At 47.8% G+C, this 14,922-nt stretch overlaps 1 protein-coding gene across 10 annotated transcripts in view; it reads right to left on the bottom strand.

Annotated features, from left to right (window-relative positions):
- Positions 1–12,313: 12,313 nt before the first annotated feature.
- CELF6 (CUGBP Elav-like family member 6) overlaps positions 12,314–14,922 on the bottom strand; it is a 168,023-nt gene continuing 165,414 nt past the window's right edge. For all 10 annotated transcript variants that reach the window (XR_013979234.1, XM_080980434.1, XM_080980437.1 and 7 more), the window contains one exon: positions 12,314–14,188. The gene's annotated coding sequence lies outside the window, so the exon portion shown is untranslated. The remainder of the gene's footprint in view (positions 14,189–14,922) is intronic.

Here is a 14,922-nt window from a genome sequence, read left to right as displayed (position 1 = left end):
CTCTGGAAACTGCTGCTGCCTTGCTTTTCTGTTGGTGACAGAGACAGCTGAGTGGGCAGGTTACCTAGGCTTACCCTGCTTGAGGCCACTACCTCAGCACACCTCATGGGTGCGCCAGCCCTGTGCTTTCCCAAAGGATTACTCTGAAATGTGTTCTCTGTGAGAATGTTTACTCCCATGCCTAAGTAAAGTTACCCAGTTTGGCTTCTGTAGACTTTTTAATAGCTAATACACCATCTAATCTCCTGCCAACCTAGCAGTTTGAAAGCACGTCAAAGTTCAAGTAGATAAATAGGTACCGCTCTGACGGGAAGGTAAACGGCATTTCTGTGCACTGCTCTGGTTTGCCAGAAGCGGCTTAGTCATGCTGGCCACATGACCCGGAAGCTGTACGCCGGCTCCCTCAGCCAACAAAGCGAGATGAGTGCCGCAAACCCAGAGTCGGCCACGACTGGCCCTAATGGTCAGGGGTCCCTTTACCTTTACACCATCTAATGTTGATCTCAGGGATGTAGAACCTTTGGCTTTTCAGGTTTTGCTGGGCTACAACTTCCAGCATCCCCAGGCATTGGCCATGTTGCCTGGGGCTGATGTGAGTTGAACCCCAGCAACATATGGAAGGCAACAGGTTCCTGATCCCTGCATTATAGGATTACATAATTACTCTTCATTCCTGTTCTCCATCTGCTAAAGAAGCCTGTACCTTTCACCTAGGGATGGAAGCAGAACTAACAGTTGGAAGGTCTTTGGTTCAATGGTACAGCAATTGCTTCACATGCAGAATGCCCCAGGGTCAACCTCTGGCATCTCCAGGTAGGGATGGAAAAGACTTCTCCCTGAAGCCTTGGGTAGCTGCTGCCAGTCAGTGTAAACATTACTGAAGTAGATGCACCAATTTGTATTTAGGAATATAGCTGCCTTACACTATCTCCTAGTGATGCTTTCCCTGATTTTGTAGTCATTTTATTTTATTTTATTTTATTTGAGGTTCAGAGAACAACTCTCAATAAGAGACTCACACACGAACAATCCGGGCAAATTCCCACTGGACTGTGCTTTATTTCAGTCTAAGCAGAATATCATTTAACTACAGAGCTACAGAGATAACAATGTCCATTTTGTCTTTCTTTATTATACTACAAGAAATCATAAGAAAGATCCGTCAAAAGAATCGTAAATCCACTGGAATGCCAAAACTGCTCCCCCTGCAAACCCCGGGAGGCAGCGGTCCTTTTTGGAATGGCTGAAACAGAAAGCCCATTTGGGGTGGGGCGGGGCAAGATGCCTCCCCCCCAAAGGAGTGGAACTCGGTGGGAAAAGACACATGCGCAGAGGCCAGCAAGTGTTGTCCTCCTGAGACCCTAGTTGGGCAGGTAGCCTTCCTACATAAAACCAAGACTGACCAGGAAGAGAATAATAGAGAAAAGGAATTCATTAGATCTTAGCTTTTTGGCGAGTCATCAGTAGGAGTCAGCAACAGCCTTTGTCCTTGGGCGTTCATCTGGGGGTGTACTGGGCCTTCAACCCTCTTTATGTGCCCCAATTATCCTTGGGCAATAATTACTTACCTCTTACTAGACTTCCCACTTGCCTTGTTCCCCTGGCTTTTGCTAGACCCAGGTCACATTTTTGGAGTGCCTAGGACAATTTTGTCCTGTCAAAGTTCAGGGATGTTGTCAGGAGGTTACTCAGAGGGTCCAAGCTCCGTATCTTTTGCTCTGGGTTCTAAATCCCCTGCTTCTTCAGCATTAATGCAGTGCCAACAACAGCCCACCCACTCACCATCTTGAGACCCAAATTTGCATTTGTACATATGAATCAACATACGCAAATTTGTGCCACAAGCCTGTGCCCTGAATCTTTTGAGTATCTAGTGACACCCCTGCTGAAGCCACCAATTTTAGAATGTGGTAAGAATGCAAGAGCACAGCCCGATTCTTTTTTGGGTGGCTGCACCACTGTAAGAACTGTGAGATAGGCAGGACTGAAGGAGTCTGAGTGGGAATCTCTGCCTGCCCCAAAGACCCTCATTTTGGGGCAAAGTTAAGCAGACACAGTAAAATTGTGAGGAATGTCTGGAGGGCACAAACCTCCTCACATTTCCTCCCAATGGAGCACAACAGATTTCTACCCATTTCCCATTTCCACCTCCCCATGCCTGGGTCCAGGGTTATCAGGTGAGACATGGCAACAAGGAATATGCATGGAAATATTGGGCTCAGCCTGGGGAAAAGACCTTTTCCTTCTTGGAGTAGATTCTGCAGTCCACTCAATTACTGTTAAATTGGAAATTCTCACATGAGCTAGTCTTCATGGAAAAGTTACGTCGAAATGGGTTTTCCATTGCTTAGATGTGACCCAGCTATGTAACCGTTCCACCCAAGTGAATGCGATGGCTTCCAAAGTCATTGTGAGAACATGAAGCCATTTCCTGGTGTTGTTGCAACTGGGGCGAACTCACCTTCTGTATAACCCTTCTATGATGCCTTAGGCATGAGGGTGGGGAAGTATCCTTCCCCCCTTCCAGGCAGTGTGTCTGTGCATGTATATCGTTCAAACACCCATCGTACGTCCCATGCTAGAATCAGTTTTATCTGAGGTGCAGTGGACATAAGCAGATCCCTGCTGGATCAAATCAGGTCACCTAGTCCAGGATTCTGTTCCAACAGCCTAGCAGAAACCCAAAAGCAAGACCTGAGTGTGAAAGATGCTCTTTAGCTCCTTGGCTCTTGTTGCCTAGGCAGAACCAGGAGGGGTCAGTGGGAAGATGAAAATGCCACATCTCAACAACTTCCCAGTAACTTTTAAGAGCAGCGGGATAGAAAGGCATTTGTTACTTGCCATCTTGCTCATTCTAATATGGGTGACAGGTCAGCCAGGTGAGTCTTCTCTCCAACCTGTTCGTAGAGCTGACTTGGGAGTCCGGCATGTTCATGTCATCACAGATATATATATATAGCATGGGCCAGAACTCAACCCTGCCTGCAACATTGTTTTTCCTGTGCTCCTCAAATGTCCAAAAGCCAGACACAACCCACCTCTGGATCAGGAGCTGGCTGCCAGATTTCCATCAGTACCTAATTTGGGGAAAGGGCTTCTCTGGAGTGCTGGGAGCTCCCATCCAGAAGTTCAAATCCTATATTCCCAGAAATGTAGGAGACTTTTTAGTGAGTAAATGGAGAAGGGAAGGCACACTTGCTCCTATGTCTGTCTGTCTGCCTCTCTTGCAAACGGGACACAATCTGCATATGGCAAACAGTTCCAGCAGACTCACTGTTTGAGTTCCAGAACCCTGTTGCCTTTTGAAACAATGAATGGCATCTTATTTCAGCAAAGCGTCAGCTCAAATTACGCACAGTTGCCCCCATACCAGGGACACCCCACATAAACAATAATGTCCAGAACAAATCTTTAATGGGTACACATTTTCTCCCATTTAAATAACTTCAATCCCCACTCATCACATCCAAGAACTAGGCAGTGGGTACAAAGGAGATCTCAGGCTCATATATATACCCTTGGGAGGTTTGCATTGGCCTGAGCCTGCAAAGTCGTCTTCTTTGAGCCTCCCCGCCATGAGAATTTCTGCTTGCAGGAAACGATGAATGGGATATGTATCTAGTGAGTTTTGGAGAATGGCAAGGGAGGAGGGCGGGACAGACCAGCTTTGGCATCAGAGGTAGCTTTGCAATAAGAAACACTCCTACAGTTTCCACCCCATGCATCCCTTCAAAGGTAGCAATAAGACTATGGTAGCAAAAAAGTAGCCCTTAGAGACGGCAGTCACTGCTGTAGGCTGTTTGTGCTCTATGGGAGCTGGGGGAGAGAGGGTTAGAGCTATGAGAGCTGGAGTCAATGGAATAGTGGGTCTTGGGGAAAGACCCTGTAGACATGGTTAGTTTAAGTTGGGGAGAGGCCAAAGTATGCCCTCCATCCTGTCTCTTGCACATCTAAGTCACACTTTTCTCTATCCTGCTCCCTGCATGGAACCCAGTGTCCATGACTGTTAATCTGTGGATTCTTTTTAAAAACAACAACAAAATAAAATGGTGCTTGGATAAGGCTGAGCGCCCATCTTGGTGGGCATTTGGCTATGATGAGAAGTACTAGCTGGAGCCTGTGGATTAAAATGGTGGCTGCAGCAAGAGCCAGAGCAGGTCGAGGAGAGGGGAGTGAGAACCGCTGAAAACCGTACCTAGAGAACCACACCTAGAGCCAAGTCAGGGATGATGGAGGCTCCAGGCTGCAATTGAAAGAGTCAGTCTTCCTTACTTTAAGTTGGCACAAGAGTGCCCAAGCAGAAGCTCAAAAGGATATGATTTGTAAGGGGTTTTCAAGACTGCAGCACAGCAAGATCCTGCACCCACGACATTCTTTTGTCTGTCTAAAGAAGACTGTAGTCTTATACATGCATGTTGGACTACGCCAACGTGCCAGGACCTGAACCAATGGATTCAAGCTACAATAAAGGAGATCCTGACTAATCACCAGGAGGAACTTTCTGACAGTGAGAGCTCTTGATGGTGGAACAGACTCCCTTGGAAGGTTGTGGACTCTCCTTCCTTGGTGGTTTCTAAGCAGAGATTGGATGGCCATCTGTCATGGATGCTTTAGCTGAGATTCCTGCATTGCAGGGGGTTGGACTAGATGACCCATGGAGCCCCTTCCAGCTCTATGATTCTATGAGCCGCCTTCCCATCTACTTACTCTCTTGGTGAGGATTTAAAGCAAGTATAGAGAGCCTTGGGCCCCAGCCCACTTTATCTGGTCCTCAGGATTTTCCACAGGCAACGCCCCTCCCTGTGCCCCATGAGTGTTTATGCCTGGCTGGAGTGTGTCCCCGACTTCTGATCATGCCTCTTGCTTGTCTGGAAGGAGGATGGTGTGTGTGTGTGTGTGTGTGTGTGTGTGCATGTAGAAACTAGCTTGCTATGCAAAGGTAAAATTTGCCTTTCTTTTTGGTCCACCCACTTTTGCCTCTGGCTGCCTCCACCCCTGGAATGTGGCCCTTGAACTGAGAAGATTTCCTCTCATTTAAAGGAGCAGGAAAGGGTTCTCCCATCCCCCATCCCGCCTTGAGAAGAGTTCTCCCTTTTCTCCCCTCTGTTCCCATTTTCTCTGCAGCCTTTATCCACAAACAGCAGGCGTTTCGGATGAACCGGAAAGATTCTCACCCTCCACCGTCACTGGCTTCCATTTTGTTTTCACAAACCCAATGGAATCACTTGCATTTACAAGCTCATAATTTATAAAGAAAATCCATTATTATTTTGCTATATACAGCTGCAGGTAGCTGGCAATCAGCAGGAGCAGACACCTCAAGGTAAGAGAAAGGGAGTGGCGTTCTGGGCCAGAGATGGCACCTGTCGTTCCAGGCTAGGGAGGCATTTTGCAGAAGTCCAATGGAACATCTCCTGGACCAGGAGGCAAATGCATGGTCTGCAAGCTTGATTCACTTACGGGAATCCAGCCAACTACTGTACAGATCTGCCAGTATTTTGGCAAGGGCTTGGAGAGGATTGGGAAAAGGGTCCCTTTACAGACAGTTCAAGAAAACCAACTGCAGCCCATGCAAAGGCAGAGGGAATCAGCAGCTGCCACCATCTGTTGAATGGTCTCCTCCAGTTTGGTGCTGCTGTGCTTTGTACATGCCCAGACAGCAATTGATTTTGTGGAGTGTTCACCCTGCAGGGAGCTCTCCCACCTCCTCTGCAATCCCAAATGCCCATGGGCAAAAGTGAGGGAATGATAGAAGTCAGTCAGTCAGTCTCTCTCCCTCCCTCCCTCCCCCCCCTCTCTCATTCTCTCTCTCTCTCTCTCTCTCTCTCTCTCTCTCTCTCTCACACACACACACACACCAATTGCCACTTGCACAGCTGCATACTGTCACAGTAGTAAGAGCTGTCAAGAGCAGTGTAGTTTGCGCATGCTCAAAGGCACCCTCGTCCTTCTTACAGATGTAGCCTCCCACCCAACTGAATTACTGCTGAGTGGGCAATGCAGCCTGCTCTTTCTAGATCTGCCCTGAGCACATGTGCAGAGAAACCCCACCACTGTGAAAAGCATGGTTGGGTTGGGTGGGTCCATGGAGCTATGGGTGGGGGTGTGTGATGCAGGCCAAGACAGAACTAGTGAGCGTAGCTTGAGTATCGTGCAAAGTCGCTCTGTTTCCTGATGTTGCAAAGGGATTGCTGCAGCCCATTGTCCTCCCTGAATCAAGGCAAGCCATGCAGGCCGAGGGTCTTCTTGGGCCACTGCAAATGCTAAGGAAAGTTTAGCAAGGAATTCTCTGAAACCATAAAGGCAGGATCAGCAGCACCAACCGGTATCCTTGGGCAGCTGCCAGCTCCCTGATAGGGCCCAGCACTGTTGTCTACTCTGCACCTCCTGTTAATTCTTATTTTCTGGCCCCGCACTGTAAGTGGCACCCAACAGCTGGGACTAGCCTCCATTTAAATCTCAGCAGAGTGCTCTGCTCTGGGGCAGCCTTCACCAACCTGGTACATACTCTGTGAATGTCTTGGACTACAACTCCCACCAGCCTCTGCTTTGGTGGCTGAGGATGATGGGAGTTGTAGTTCCAAAACATTGGCAGGGTGAATGCTCTTCTTGAGAATTGTCAGGAAATTAAAATGGTGATTAGATTAGATCAAGCTGCTTAGTGCCACCCCCCCTAACCCCTGGCCAGCACAAACAAAGCTCTCTAAGACCCATTGGCAGACGAGGGAGCCCACAAGAGGGCATTAAAGCCATGCCTTCTCTTAAGCACGGAGCCAACCCTGCAACATACATTATCATTTGGGAAGGGGGTGGGGAGAATGGATTTTTATCTGCACCGCCAGGGCTTGAAAAGGCTACTGCCACCACACCCAGGCCGGGAGGAAGGTGTGCAGTTCATTTACAAATTATTCCATTTCAATGTATGCTTAGATAATATGACCTGCAGCTTAACACCAGAGCACTATTTTTAAAAGCTCAATACTTTACTGTATGCCAGATCAATTTAACATTCTGGCAATTCAATGGAAATTCGTTGAGTTTCCAAATAGAAATCTATATTTCTTGTGGTATAATAATAATAATAATAATAATAGCCATTCCAAGAAAAGTTTGGGTTGAGCTCCCTTCTGAACTGGGATCCCTGGACATTAACATCTGCTCATGGCTATAAGCCTGGGTTGGTTTGAAACTGCCCAGGATGAAATCCAAAGGGCTAGACTGGGTTTTGACGTTGGGCATTCACAAAAGTATTGTGAGAGCAGCATCCCCTGCTAACAGCAAGGGTCCGGTTAGGGGTGGCCTCCCTTTTATTGATCTATGCTTAGAGGGCTCTTGGGCATGTGGCAAAGGGCCAGTGAGACCACCTGCCACCTCAATGTGTTCAGAATGAAATCGCTAAACTACTGCATAGGCAAATGTTATGCAAATTATTCGTGTCATGGGCCTCTGCCCTTTTTAGCACCTAGCAATGTCCCTGGCCAAGGGTTCCCCTGCTTTGTGCTCAAAAACTGCCAGAGAAGGGAAGATGGAGAAGTTGAGAGTCCCTGGTGCCTCTCTCTCCAGCGCAAACAAATGCCCCCACTGCAAATGCTGCCCCACCCCTAATGCTGTTGCTGCCCCCTCCTGTCATCTGCTCCATGTCTTGGCACTTTCACAATTAAACACCGGTATTAAGACACAGAAGTTGTGTTGCTGGTAGGGCTGGCTTGCTTTGCTTGGGTTGAGGAGGACACCGTCAGCTGCTTCAAACATAGGAATCCTTCCCTGTGGCTGTAACTGTCGCAGACCTGTTGGCACAGGGATGGCTAGCTAATGCAGGGAATGAAAGGCACAGTGGTGCTTAAGAGGCTTCCCCTAGCCCTTAGCTGCAGGGAATGTAACCATGAACCTGGATCGCTTGCAAACGGGCGGCAGCAGCATTTGATCAGGTGCAGGAACGGTTAGATCTCATCTCCCCCACATGGTAGCATCCCATCAAGGTGTCTCACCCCCCTCTTTGCTTCCTAACTCAGGTTGGCCTCCCCCTCCCCCTTACAAGCTCTGCCACAAATTGTGCAACCCTGGTACCTCTTGTGACATTGCTCCAGCAGCAGCAGCAGTGCCATCAGGGGCCTCACTCCCAGCAGAGCTGGCTTTCCACATGTGGAAATGTCTAAAGAGGGTCTCTCTTTCTCTCTCTCCCCATGAGACCATCCATCTAAAAATCAAGGATGGGGAGCCTGTGGCCCTCCAGATGTTGTTGGACTCCCAATTCCCATCAGCCCCAGATGGAGGGGGTCACAAAATGCACCACGGACCAGCAGTCTCTTTGCTCAACCTTCCCCACTACCTGTTGCCAAGTAAAACCAACTGGTGGAGGAATGGTGCTTGAGGCAAAATGGCTGTATTTTGTACCTTGTTGCCCATTTAAAGTAATATGCAGGGCTGTAATCTGGCAGCCTTAATCTCCAGGGCTGGTGCATTCCCAGAGTAGCCCTGGGATGCTTTAGGTCATGAGTAGCATGGGTAGGCCCATGATTTTGTCTGATTTACGGTATCATAAGCAATGGGCCTGCAGTTCGCTGGCTTTTAGGAGCTTACAGGGAGCCACCTTTAATCAAGCCACACTATTGGTCTCGCTAGCTCAGTATCATTAACAGAGAGATTCTCAGAATGCCACTACCCACCAGCCCTGACCACTGGCCATGCTCACTGGGGCTGATGAGCATTGGGAGCCCAGCAAAGCATCTACTGGAGCACAGGTTCCCCGGCCATGGTACAAATCAGTGCTTCCATAGCCTAGCCCTTTCATAGCTGTCAACCTTCCCTTTCTTTGTGGGAAATTCCCTTATTCCAGCGCCATTTCCCGCTGCCTCCCGCTGCTATCCCGGATTGTTAGATATCCCGTAGACTGTCCCTGGGACAGGTGAGGCTGCTGATCCCTTATTTTCGAGGCTGCTGATCCCTTATTTTCAAATCTGAAAGTTGACAGCTATGAGCCCTTTCAAGGTGCTGACAAAAGAGGACCTGCCTCATGCTTGCTCCAAGGTAAGGATAAGAAGTGCAAAGTGTCTGGGACCTTTCATTGATGTAATCTCCAGCTGTATCTGCTTACGACATGCATAAGCACCATCCGCCCCAACTTTCTACCAGGAATCTCAGCATCCTTTGCCCAGCTGCACTTCCCAGGGAGGGAGACGTGGCAGTTGGCATCACTTTAAAGCCTGTAGTGTAGACTGGGCCCTCCCCATCTCATGCAAGGGTGGCTGCATGATTAAAGCAAATCCCGAATTAATGTTCTCTCGCAGAGGGTAATTCCCAAGTCAGGGGATCGAGGAAGAGAAATGGTTACCTCTGCAGGATCGGAAAAGTAAACCAGAGCTCCTGAATAAAGAGACAATGAGCTAGCTGGCTTGTTAGTCGAAGGCAACCGAAGCCAAGAAATTCCTCTGTATTCAAGCACAGGGATGTGATTCTCTCAGGTCGGTTAGAACCTTGATCTAGATCAGGAATGCGGAACCTGTGGCCCTCCAAATGATGTGGGAATCCAACTTGCAGCATGGTCAATGGACAGGAATGATGGAAGTTGGAGTCTAGCTACTGGCCACAGGTTCCTCACCCCAATGTCCCAAGAGCTAACTACGGCTGAGATCCTGCTGCAACCCACAGCTTCATGTACACCTCCCTGCCAGGGTTCCAAAGGAGACTTGTGAGAACATGATCAACTTCGTTCTGGTTCTGACCAGATGGGAAACAGTTCATGGGGCTGCTTGGACCAGTTGCCCCAGAACACACCTGCCCGTTCTTCCACCCAATATCCTTGCTTTCTGCAATTGCTTTCCTTACAGCAGATGTAGTTGGACTCTGCCCCAATATACCACCCATCACCCTCCCATTTCATACCAGCAGGCAGCATTTGAAACACAACTTGAGTCCCAGTGCTCACAACTCCCTTCCCCCACCCCAAATTTAGGTCTCTGTGTCATTCTCTCATATATATATATATATATATATATATATGGTTTTGTTTTGCCTTTTTCTTTTCTTTTTTTATATAAAAAAGTCACTTTCACAAGGTCACTAAAGTCGATTGTCTTTTTTTTCCTTTTTCTTTTTAGGTTTCATTTGTTTCAAATGGAGGGCTCTCCTATGTTAAACGCTAACCGCTCTACAAAAAGCATTCTGTTCTAAACCACTAGGAAATGTAACAATGAAGCACATTTTTTCTTAAGAAAAAGAAAGAAAGAATAAAAAAATAAAAATAATAAAGAAGAGAAGAAAGAAAAAGAAGTCGTCCAGTGGCCAAGCGACCGCATTAGGGAATGTGAACCACGAAGGACAATGAGACAACCCCAGGTCCTTCATGTACCGTGACATTTCGCTCACTCTATTTGGCACTTCCTTAAACCTGACCCCCTCCCCCTGACCTCCTCCTCTTCCCCAGCAGATTCTTGAAAGTAATAGAGAATTTGGCTAAGGTTACACCAGGGCAATGAGAGACACACAGAGAGAAATTTCCTACAAAGGGAATAATTCACCCACCTGCCCATCCCATGTGATCTGCAAACAGCACCTGCTCACAGAGTGAGCTGGTTCAAGGCTAGAACTCAAGGAGGGGTTCAGTAGTAGATGGTTGAGCTTCAGGACCACAGAGAGCTCCCTGTGGAGCAGAATAGTTCTTGCAAGAACAAGGAATATTGCTTCATCCTTGGTCTGGAGCTGGCTGAAGCTTTATTGTGTGGAGTGGCTTCCCTGGAGCCAGCCTGCTTGGTAGTTAAAGTATTCTAATATACAGGTGTGCACTCAGGCGAGATTGGAGCGCCTCCCCTGGCTTCTGGACATGGCAGGGTGAAGGGCGTGGTACCTCAGTGGCAGAGCACCTGCTTTGCATGCAGATGATCCCATGTTCAACCCCTGGCACCCCCCAGGAATGTCCTGGGAATGTCCCCTGTTTGAAGCCCCAGAGAGCCATTGTCAGTCGGCTCAGACAATACTGAGCTAGTTGAATCAATGGGTCTGACTCAATATAAGGCAGTTTCCTATGCTCCCATGACAGCCCCTCTGGAGCTGCAGGTAGTGGAGTCAGATATCTGAGTCATATAAGGGGAGCAGAGCTACATCCCTTGAAGCAAGGCATGCTGGCCCCACTGTCTGATGGGGCTCTTCCTCCATGAAAGCTTCTACTGGTGTCAATGCTTTGGATGATATCTCCTGGGGAGTTTTGAAGGACTCCACTGTCTCCATCCTTGGAGCTCTCTGACTGAAAGAGTTCTGGGTCTTATCCCAGACAGGGAGGGAATTCTCCAGGATACACTTTAAGAAAAGGAAGCCATGTTGGTGCATTAGAAAAAGAGTGAGTAAGCTTTTGAGTTTTCTAAAGCTCTTTGTCAGGCTGGATGTTGAGCAAAGTGGGGAGAGGAGGTGGGGGGGAATCTAGCATGTTGTGGTCACTCTGCATTTTTTTACAGTCTTGGGATCGAATGTAGGAGGAGGTTGCAGGCACCAAGTCCATTAGGCTTGACTAGGTGCTATGCAGGCTGCAGGGTGCAACTAAGGATTACTGAGACCAGGAAATATGCAAGGGCTAAGAATGGTATTGCTGCCTGACTGTGGAGTTCAGATTATTTTTCTTATGGACTTCTTCTTGCTTTATGTGTGACATGGATAACCAAATTTAACCATTCAGAAGTGGGACCCTAAAACTGAAGGAATATGATTTTTTACCACCTGGAGATGGCACTTTACTTTTCAAGGGTTACACATTCCCTTTAACCACCAGGTAATGTAACCCACTTTAACTTCTTTTGACATTTTTAAACACCTAGCATTCCACCTGAAATCAACCTCCAGCCATATTCCTCTTTTACTTTTGCACTCTAAGAAGGAACCAGTGTGTTTTGCCTAATGTTAGGGTTACGTCCTTTATTATGTTCTTTTTAAAAAAAGTGTGTGTGCGTGCATGAGCTCCTGCGCCACTGTGTTTCTGTCAGCAATTGCTGACTGCTGTCCCATGTGGTGACATGCATAATTGCAGCCTCTCAGCAAAGAACTTTCCAGGCTGTGGGCCGACTCCACCCATTAGGCTGGTCATTGGCTCCTCCTGGGCAGGAAGGAGTTTAAGAGGACTTCCTGTCACTGCGGGGCAACAAGGTGTACCCAACCTCTGGTGGATTTTTGCATTTCCAGCCTTATTCTTTGGTCCTGCCTCTGGTTTGCCCTCTGATCTGGATAGCTCTTTCAATCTGGCTCAAACTCATCAGGAGTGCTCTGATGGTGTTTCCTGCTTGGCAGGGGGTTGGACTCGATGGCCCTTGTGGTCTCTTCCAACTCTATGATTCTATGAAACTCTTACTAAGAGTAGGCCCATTGGAATCAAGGAACCTAAATTAGTCATGTCTATTAACTTTGGTGGATCTACTCTGAACAGGACTAGTATTGAACACCACCTCCAGTTCCTGGCTGCTGTCATGCTCCAGACTTGCCCATGACCCAGCCTTGGTCATTTCTTTGTCCTATCAGTCCTGGGCGCACTGTGAAACCTTCATAACACCTTTGGCAAGCCTCATCCAGTTATGCCTGCAACTTCCTAATGCACCTCTATTTTAACACCACATGAAGACTTTCAAGCTACCATAAGCCAAACTTTCTCCGTTCCTCTGCTTTGCTAGATGTTCAGCCTACTAAGAGCTGGCCCAACATTTTGTGATACTTTGGGTGGTCCTAATAAAAGCATCATCCAAGTGTGGAGAGATGTTGCAGCTCATCTACACAGCCATCTAAGCACAGGTGGGAAACCGGTGGCATTCCAGATGCTGCTGGACTCCAACTCCCATTATCCCTAGCCACTGATCACGTTGGCTGGGGCTGACGGCAGCTGGAGTCCACCCCTGGTGTAGGCAATACTGAATTAGTCGCACCGATGATCTGCCTTGGCGCAAGGCAGCTTCTCATGCACAAAAATATGGTCTTGTGTCTCTTCTTGCTCTGGTTTACATTAGCTTTCAATGCATGGGAGAAGCAGACCAGGGACTGTGATTACAACCCCCCCTCCCCCCAATTTTCTGAAATCCAAGTGCCTATCTGGAGAGAGGAGGAGGAGAGAGCTGCTGCCAAGACCCCCCACCCTGGCCAAAGTGGCCCCTCCTGCCAGCTTCACTACTCACCCGAACCCCATAGTGTTCAATGCGGTCACAAGGCCACCAGCACTGGCCACACTGCTCACAAGGCGACATCTGCTTGCTTGCTTGCTTGCTTGCTTGAGCTCGCTTCTCTTGGAAACAACTTGCAGCTTTGACATGAAGCTTTTTTTTTTTAGTTTTTTTAAACCTCTTTGAGTTTCTTTTTTTTGTTTTGTTTTGTTTTTTAAATTAATTAATTTATATATATATTAAAAAAGCAATAGTCCTTTGGTCCCTAAACTCTAAGGAATGATATGACTTTGAAAGAAGTTAATCCAATCTCCTTGGACTGGTGACAAAGTGGGACAGAAACCCCCACCCCCAATCCACGGGATATAGATATATAGACCTATTTATATATATATCTTCTGTTAAGTTCAACATCCTCTTAGCAACTGATTTTTCTTTTCCCAAACGGATGCGGAAAAAAAAAGTTCCCCTTTTTTTTCTTTCCCCCTTTTTAAAAACAAAAAGCGTTTCCCAGGTGTAACATACAGGCCTGGTCCAAACCCAGCGGCTTTGGTTTAGATCTGTTTGGCCTCCCTCTTCTGAAATCTTGAGCATCGGTCAAGTGCTTTAGAGAGAGGCTGGTCCCACCAGCAGGCTCTGTGCCTGCGACCTTTTCCTGTTGCAAAATCCTACCCCTCTCCTCGTGAGGGGTCTTAAAAAAAACACGTCTTCTCCAGCGGCTCCTTCCCGTCATGGAGTTTAGAGTCGGCAAATAGCGATGCCTCTTTCCCTTTTGTCCAATATCGTCACAACCACCTTCTTTGCTTTCTCTCGCCTTAAAGCGGCAAAAGGAAAAAGAAAAAGAAATCCCCCCCCCTGAAACCCCAACTGATTTGGAAAATAAAATAAAAATAAAAAAGGTACAACCAAACTGGCTCTCCTCTTTTTCACGAGCATCCTGCCTCCTCTTCCACCTCCTCCTCCTCCTCCTCCGTGATATGTTGCAAAGAAAGAGAGTTACAAGTCTGGATACTGCACGTGGGACAAGGGGAATACTCTTCGTACGCCGCATGGCATCCCATCTGCAAGAGAGAGAAGAGATGTTAAGAAGAGGCAGGCGGTGCAAGGAGCTAGCAGGAAGCCCCATCCCCAGGAGCGAGTGATGGCATTAGGAGAGAAAGGAAGCTCTTGTCAGGGCCATCTCTATTCAGTGTGTAAAAATATATATATCAAATGACATCCCAATTCTGTACCAGAAAAGGTTGAATTCTGAAATGTTCTAGGTTAGGTCTGGCCTTCCATTTGTTGTGGGCATCCCACTCCCAACAGCCCTGAAGAGCTGCTTCCAGTCAGTGTAGACCAGAGGTTGTCAACCTGGTCCCTACTGCCCACTAGTGGGCGTTTCAGGATTCTAGGTGGGCGTTAGGGGGTTCTACAGCACAAGCAGAATCCTTCCCCCTTCGAGCACTGGTGGGCGGTAAGAATATTTTACCATTAAGAAAGATGCATCCGTGGGCGGTAGGTATGAGAAGGTTGACTACCCCTGGTGTAGACACTACTGAGATAGATGGGCCAATGTGGCTTGCGAAATAAACATACTTAGCAACCTTAAACACTGCAAAATACCACTTTGCCGCACCAGTTATCTTGTTTTCTGTACGTAATACACTTATGCCACATAGTGAGGGTTCTTGATTTCCAACCACTTCTTCTTTCCCCTCCACCCCCCATCCCAGACGTGAAGCTCATGTTGAACAAGCTCCCCCCTTTCCACTGCTGTGTCAGGCTGCTGTTAAAAGAGCAGGGCCTGTGTAAA

This window comes from Podarcis pityusensis (assembly GCF_964106645.2).
Source record: "Podarcis pityusensis genome assembly, chromosome: 14".
NCBI lineage: Eukaryota > Metazoa > Chordata > Lepidosauria > Squamata > Lacertidae > Podarcis > Podarcis pityusensis.
Note: the sequence above shows the minus strand (reverse complement) of the source record. Positions and strands in the feature narration are given on the sequence as shown.